General features: G+C 37.7%; 1 protein-coding gene across 2 annotated transcripts in view; it reads right to left on the minus strand.

Moving 5' to 3' along the window:
• socs5b (suppressor of cytokine signaling 5b) overlaps positions 1 to 2,904 on the minus strand; it is a 28,192-nt gene extending 25,288 nt beyond the window's left edge. Inside the window, exons 1-2 of one of the 2 annotated variants that reach the window (XM_034184473.1) lie at positions 2,811 to 2,870; positions 2,616 to 2,716 (exon numbers count right to left, since the gene is read on the minus strand). The gene's annotated coding sequence lies outside the window, so the exon portion shown is untranslated. Of the gene's footprint in view, positions 1 to 2,615 lie in introns of both variants that reach the window. The other variant, XM_034184472.1, reaches the window with a different exon arrangement.
• Positions 2,905 to 8,207: the final 5,303 nt, after the last annotated feature.

Raw genomic sequence — 8,207 nt, forward strand, 5'->3', positions numbered from 1 at the left:
AAGTGTTTCATGAATGTTAAAAAAATTCATATATTTGCAGTTTAGTTGAATAATAAATTGAATTTTGTCTCTTATTTGTTTTTGTCTATAAGCACATGCAATATCAATATCAGTGCTCAGATGACAGTAGCTTCTGGTTAACGGTGCAAGTTGCAATAAACTGTGATGCCAAGCACTAAGGATACATGCTATCCAGTCACAGCAGATGAAACGTTTTTTACTACTGAGCAAACATCATTGTTAGACTTTTTTAGGTTCAATGATTCCACGGCGTGTAGATGTTATGGCGTCAGTGACCCCATGGCCTTGGCGGAGGTCTCTCTGAGTGCTTCTAGTGTTTATTATAGATTTAACATCTATAATCATTATAAACATATAAACATTTTTCTTTTTTAAAGGACATGTCGCACATTAATTAGTTAGCAACACAAAGTGGCCCTCAAAATGCAGGAAATAGTGTTTCAAAGGGTTATAAATTTAAAAAATTTTGTTGGGGGGGGGGATGCCCCCAGACCCTCCTATTCCTACAATACTTGCGCCTGCAACGCTTGTCAAGTATCTATGCCCCACTAAGTTCCCCCTATGCTGTGAAAAAAATGCTGGTGAAAACTCTGGATACCATCTGTGCCAAACATTTTACTGGTGTGAGAGGTTCAGCACTCTCCTTCTGATCATTCCCCCTGCGTCATTTCAGAGCATCAGCAGCAACTTACCAAATATCGCCTCGTTTCTGCTTAAAACTGCACTCCAGTCATCTATCTCACGACAGATCTCTGAAGCTTTTGTACAACAATCATTTCCACACAAATTCAGAAATAATTCTAATAACAGATGGGGGGACCGATCACTGTGCAACACCAGCACTTCCGAGAGACTGACTCTCGGAGTCTGAAGGCAACCTGACAGGACTTTGATCTATGCACTTGCACGCACTCTGCCGTATAGGAGAATAAACTCATCTCAAACTTGTTGGAAACTGTGCGCGGCTTGGTGCACATGCACAAAGAAAATTTTCAAATATTCAAAATCTCCACCACGCATTAATTATGTGAACTTCAAGTGAACATTGCGCAAACAATTCAATAATGCTGCATGTGACTGCATCAGCGCACTGCATCACAGCTCATCTGAATGATTATAACGAGATGTTAAATCTATCATAAATGCAGTTTTACAGCTACTCACAAGAAGGAATGAACATGCAACTGTTTTACCAAGCTATTACAATATAAACATGACAAATAATGACCTTTTAGATGGTTCCAAATGCGTTCTCCACCTCATTAAATGAAAAAAAGCAGCAGCTAGAACAGTCCTCTGTGATTCTAGAAGCGATTAGAGGCATTTGCAACAGCCACCTTGGGGAGAAAATGATTAATCCGCTACAAAATAATTATTTTATATAAGCAACGTCCAGCGCACAACACGGGGCATTCAGTGGAACAAAGCACGGCGTCCAGCTGGGAACACATCGGGTGGGATCTTCACAACGTAGTGCGTGCAAGTGCGCGACTCAAAGTCGTGCAAGTGTCAGGGCACCTTGACTCTCTACAACCAAACCAATCAAAAGGAATAATGTGATTATTAACCATCATGTGACAAAGTAAAAGCTCTTAAATCATTCTAAAGTCAGTTTGAAGCAGAAACAAGGCAATAATCTGTTAATTACTACTAACGCTTTGACATAGAGCATGCGCAGTGAAGGCAGTGGGGGTGCTCAGTCTGGGAGAGTGCTGAGTCCCTGACACCAGAAACTGTTGCGCACCAACTTTCAAACCAAAAATCACAGTGCATTATGGAAAAATTACAGTCCATATAAAGACGCAAAGTCACTGGATTGGCAGACACTCAATATGAACTGACTCAGATCTTGACTGGGTTGGGAAGACCCGATGCAGACATCCCTAGTGGATGTTCCTCCTGCCACAACCGCTTTGCCAGCTTGCTGCCCTTATATAAAACATTATTACAGCATAACTATTAGAAAAAAGAAGTAATAACATAAGAAATATTCCTAGACGTTTACACAATATTTAATAATATTAAGTTGGCTTGCTAAAAAAAGAAAAGAAAAAAAAAAACACTCTTAGTACACCACTTTGTCAGATTACAGACAGCAGTAGTGTCTAAAGGCTGGAAGAAGACAGCTCCTTGCTCACTCCCTGCATTACAGTCTGACTGGAGCAGCGGTGGGAGGCCTTTCGGGATTCTGGAGGCCCCACTTTTCTGTAGTCCCAGTTAACCAACTCGCTAACACCATCTTAGCACCTGAGTAAGGCTCGGTGTGTTTTCTCTTCTATGGGAAGCTACCTCGCAAAGACGAGAAATAAGTGACAAAGTGCATTTTCCCTTGTTTGCAGTAAAAGTAATTCCATGCTGCCTAGCTACGGTTGTCAATGATATTAGCTGTTAGCTTTCCACAGTTTGACAGTTTCTAGCTTTTTTTTTTAGCTCGCCTTGGCTAACCAGCCAGCTAGCCAGCAAAGATAGCGTGTTAGCATGTGACAAATCGACAAAAAAATACACAAAAAGCCAGGGGTGTGGTGAAATTGAGGAAAACTGAATTTAAAAACAAAACTATGACATGCCGGATCATGATGTTATACATATCTTACCTTTGTCTTTTCTATTCAACAGCTCTTTGTCTGCAAAAAATGGCCATTAAAAGAAGGCTGGCACACATCTCCCTGGCGGACCTCGGGCTCAGACAAAAGCGCTGAAAGTATACGGATAATCCTTGGTATCATCGCGAATAACTTTTTTAAAAAAGCTATTATATAATGTTAATCTTTTTGAATCCCGTTATTCACCATCGTGGAGATCCTCTTTACCACCGTGGCCACTCCAGCCGCTACGCTAGCAGCCAATATGACGGCAGACCGAGCAGCGGACAGAGAACCGAAGAGGCGGCCCGAAACTGGCTGACTGACAGCCACAGAGACCAATGATCGCAAGGGAGAGGACGGGCACTTCCGACGGTACGATAAACTCTGTTTGATAGACACTTGGCTTCACCAATGAGCGAAGAGGAGGAGGCGGTACTCCGCTGGGAAACGTGAAGAGATGAAGTGATGCTGGTGGAGTCCCAGACCATCACCGGTCTGATAACAGCATAGTCAACTGCTTTATATTTTTCTAGCAAAAAGAACCAGAAACATCTGACACTTCACTTTTAATTGTTTTTGTTTGTTGTTTTCACTATTGGTTGATCCTCAAATGTCACACGGTAAAATCTAGACTGTGATTTTTCAAATGTACTTTACGCTGCTACTTTACATTACTTTATTCTACCTGTGTATACCTGATCTATAGTTCCATAGTTTTCATTTTGTTCAAATCAAGAATAAGCAGAGGAATTTGTTTTTTTGTTTTTTTGTTTTTTTTGGGGGGGGGGGGTGTTCAGTATCACATTTCATGATACGCAAAAAGTTGCCTTCCTTGTGGTTTATAAGTTATATCTCGGAAGAAATTTCTCTTTTCGGGTTATTACTAACTAAATAACTGAATAAATGAAGTAATTCTCAGATTAAAAAAAATACACTGATGTATGAAAGTGAATTTATTTATTTGGCACACAAACTCAACAATAACAAAAAAAAAAAAACTGATACACAAGACAATTCCACAGTGACGTGTGACCAAAAAGGGGGGTAAGCAGAAGCAAAGCTTATAAACGCCCACCCCATATATACATACATACATATATACACATTACCAACCCCCAGAGCAAACACACAGGCGACAGTGGTAAGAAAAAACTCCCTCTGATGTATTGAGGAAGAAACCTCAAGCAGACCAGACTCTAAGGGGTGACCCTCTGCTTGGGCCATGCTACAAACATTTAACAACACAAATTCAAATCTCATTATCATAAACATATCTAGTGAACACCGTGTCTTCATCAGCATACATAGATACATACATATACGAGGTCTGTCAATAAAGCAACGGTCCTTTTTATTTTTTTCAAAAACTATATGGATTTCATTCATATGTTTTTACGTCAGACATGCTTGAACCCTCGTGCGCATGCGTGAGTTTTTCCACGCCTGTCGGTGACGTCATTCGCCTGTGAGCACTCCTTGTGGGAGGAGTCGTCCAGCCCCTCGTCGGAATTCCTTTGTCTGAGAAGTTGCTGAGAGACTGGCGCGTTGTTTGATCAAAATTTTTTCTAAACCTGTGAGACACATCGAAGTGGACACGGTTCGAAAAATTAAGCTGGTTTTCAGTGAAAATTTTAATGGCTGATGAGAGATTTTGAGGTGATTCTGTCGCTTTAAGGACTTTTCACGGTGCGAGACGTCGCTCAGCGCTCTCAGGCGCCGTCATCAGCCTGTTTCAAGCTGAAAACCTCCACATTTCAGGCTCTATTGATCCAGGACATCGTGAGAGAACAGAGAAGTTTCAGAAGAAGTCGGTTTCAGCATCCAGATCCAGCCGCCTGGATTTTACAAATGGTTATCAACACGGAGGTGTTTTTCCTGTGCCGCCGCACTGCGTCGGCTGCGTCCCGACGCGCGGACCCGTCCGCACGTCTTTCATTAAAAAAATCTCCTTTAACAGTGGAATATCCGGATAAAATGCTGAAACCGACTTCTTCTGAAACTTCTCTGTTCTCTCACGACGTCCTGGATCAATAGAGCCTGAAATGTGGAGGATTTCAGCTTGAAACAGGCTGACGACGGCGGCTGAGAGCGCTGAGCGACGTCCCGCTCCGTGGGAAGTCCTTAAAGCGACAGAATCACCTCAAAATCTCTCATCAGCCGTTAAAATTTTCACTGAAAACCAGCTTAATTTTTCGAACCATGTCCACTTCGATGTGTCTCACAGGTTTAGAAAAAATTTTGATCAAACAAAGCGCCAGTCTCTCAGCAACTTCTCAGACAAAGGAATTCCGACGAGGGGCTGGACGACTCCTCCCACAAGGAGTGCTCACAGGCGAATGACGTCACCGACAGGCGTGGAAAAACTCACGCATGCGCACGAGGGTTCAAGCATGTCTGACGTAAAAACATATGAATGAAATCCATATAGTTTTTGAAAAAAATAAAAAGGACCGTAACTTTATTGACAGACCTCGTATACACACACCTACATACACCTACACATACATACATACATAATTACACACACACACACGCACACACACACACATATATATATATATATATATATATATATATATATATATATATATATATATATATATATATATATATATATATATATAAGTAAGTCCCTTCGGCTGCTCCCTTGTTTTGCACTTGGGGTCGCCACAGCAAATCCAAGGTGGATCTGCAGGTTGAATTGGCACAAGTTTTACGCCGGATGCCCTTCCTGACACAACTCCACATTACATGGTGAGATTTGAACCCGGAACCTTCTAAAATGAAACCAAGCGCATTAACCACTTGGCCACCACCCCTGCACATATATATATATATATATATATATATATATATATATATATATACATACATGTCTCTGTCAACAGGGATTTTTCCAGATGAAATGAAAATTGCCAAGGTAGTCCCATTATATAAAAATGGAGACAAACATAAATTCTCTAATTACAGGCCAGTATCATTGCTTCCACAGTTTTCTAAAATTATGGAAAAAGTTTTTGTGACAAGGTTGGATAAATTCACTGAGAAACATCATATTTTAAATAATGCTCAGTATGGATTCAGAACAAAACATTCGACAGCTATGGCAATTATGGAATTAATAGAGAAAATATCAACAACAATAGAAAATAAGGATTATTTTGTAAGTATTTTTATTGACTTGAAAAAAGCTTTTGATGTTATTGACCACTCAAGATTGCTTCACAAGTTACAACAATATGGAATAAGAGGTATTGCACATCAGTGGGTAAAAAGCTACTTGGAGAACAGAAAACAGTTTGTTCAGATAAATAATATCAAATCAGAATTGTGTAATATTGCTTATGGAGTACCACAAGGATCAGTACTTGGACCCAAACTGTTTATTTTGTATATCAATGATTTTGTGAATGTATCTAATGTGCTTGGTAGCATTTTATTTGCTGATGATACAACGCTGTTTTACTCTGGATCAGATATACAGGAAGTAGCACAAGTGATAAAAACAGAATTGGAAAAGGTTAAGCATTGGTTTGATATAAACAGACTGTCACTAAATATTAATAAGACAAATTTCATATTGTTTAATGACAGAGCAAAAAAAAAAAAATAACGTGTCATTACAAATAGATGGAATGGATATACAAAGGGTAAAAGAAATGAAATTTTTAGGAGTCATAATTGATGAAGATCTTACATGGAAGTCACATAAATTACATAAAAGGAAAAATAGCGAAAGCCATTGCTGTTTTGCATAAAGTAAAATATTCATTAAATAGTTATGGTTTATTAACATTGTACAATTCATTGATTTTCCCATATTTAAATTATTGTGTAGAAATCTGGGGATCAACATATACAACTTATATACAACCTTTGTTTATTCTGCAGAAAAGGGCTTTAAGGGTGATTAGCAACAGTGGTTTTAGAGATCCATCTAATCCATTGTTCATTAAGTACAGGGTACTTAAATTTCGTGATTTGGTCGATTTGAAAATATTACAAACAATGTACCAAGCAAATAAAAATACTTTACCAACAAACATTCAAAATATGTTTGAGAAAAGAGTATGTAGTTATAAACTGAAAGGAATAGAAGTCTTTAGAAAACCAAGATACAGAACCAGAGTAAAAGAACGGAGTATTGCAGTAAATGGTGTAAAATTATGGAACAATCTCAACAAAGAAATTAAAGAATTAAGGTCACTTAAATTATTTAAAAAACGTATTAAACTAGATGTATTAAGTAAGTATGAAACTATAAAATAAGTTAGTGGGCTGTAAGGAAGTTAAAAAAAATGTAATTTGTTAATAATGTATAAAATGTTTTAAGTTTAAAAATGTAACCTGTCAGAGATGTAATCTATTTAATAATGGTCATAATTATGAAATAAGTCAGTGGTATGTGACAAGTTAAAGAAATACAATCTGTTAAATAATGTTGAAAAATGACGCTGGATATTGAAAGATTGTATTGTAAAAAGGGGCAGAAAATATAAGACTTGTTCTTCTCTCTGCTCCTTTTCATTCTGGTAATGGAGATGTTTTATTTCTGCTTTTCTGTTTTTTTTTTTTTTGAATGAATGAAATAAAAAAAATAAATAAATAAAATTTTATATATATATATATATATATATATATATATATATATATATATATATATATATATATATATATATATATATATATATGTGGGGAGGAAACACTTTCTAAATAAATAAATAAATATGAAGTGACAATTTCACTTATTTATTAAAAGTAATAATTTGTATTACAAAATGTACCAAATAAACCCATGCAATGACAAAAATATAATGGGTGGGAAAAAAGTGAAATCTAAAATATTTTACATACAGCATTTTACAAATATTTACATATTCTAAACTGTGGAATCTGTACACTGACTATCAGTTATCATATTCGACAATCAATCAATTCATGCATAATAATCAGGATGTGGAAACTTTAAATCCTCAAGACAGATGATTGATTTTGTAAGTGTCCGGGGGGGGGGGGTTCTGGAGCCTATCACAGCAGTCATAGGGCAATAGGCAAGATGCACCCTGGATGGTATGCCAAGCTATCACAGGGCCATATACAGACAGACACACTCATTCATACTCACACATGCACACCTACAGTTAAAGTGAAGTTTCCAATTCACTAACCTGTGTGCCTTTGGATGTGGGAGGAAGCCAGAACACCAGCTGGGAACCTACTCGAACATGGGGAGAACATGCAAACTCCACACAGAAAGGGCCAGGTGGGAAGTGGCCCTAGGACTTTCTTGTTGTGAGGCAACAGTGACTAATTCCATCTTTTGAAATGTTGTGTATGTCTTTTTATTCTATACTTTTATGAGAAAACCCAATGTATGTGCCACAATTTGAACAGTATTGTGACGCTGAAACCGTGATTCATACCTAATTGTGAGGGAGTTGAGATGCACACTTAAAAAAATACATTATGAATTACTAATATTCCTTTGTGTTGGAAATGCCTAGGCATGTACCCCCAAAATACAGTGAGACATTACACAGATAAAAGAGTCCATCCACTCCAGGTTGTTGAAATAATAATGCAAACAAAATAAATGTTATC

The sequence above is a fragment of the Thalassophryne amazonica genome, chromosome 13, assembly GCF_902500255.1.
Source record: "Thalassophryne amazonica chromosome 13, fThaAma1.1, whole genome shotgun sequence".
NCBI classification, from domain to species: domain Eukaryota; kingdom Metazoa; phylum Chordata; class Actinopteri; order Batrachoidiformes; family Batrachoididae; genus Thalassophryne; species Thalassophryne amazonica.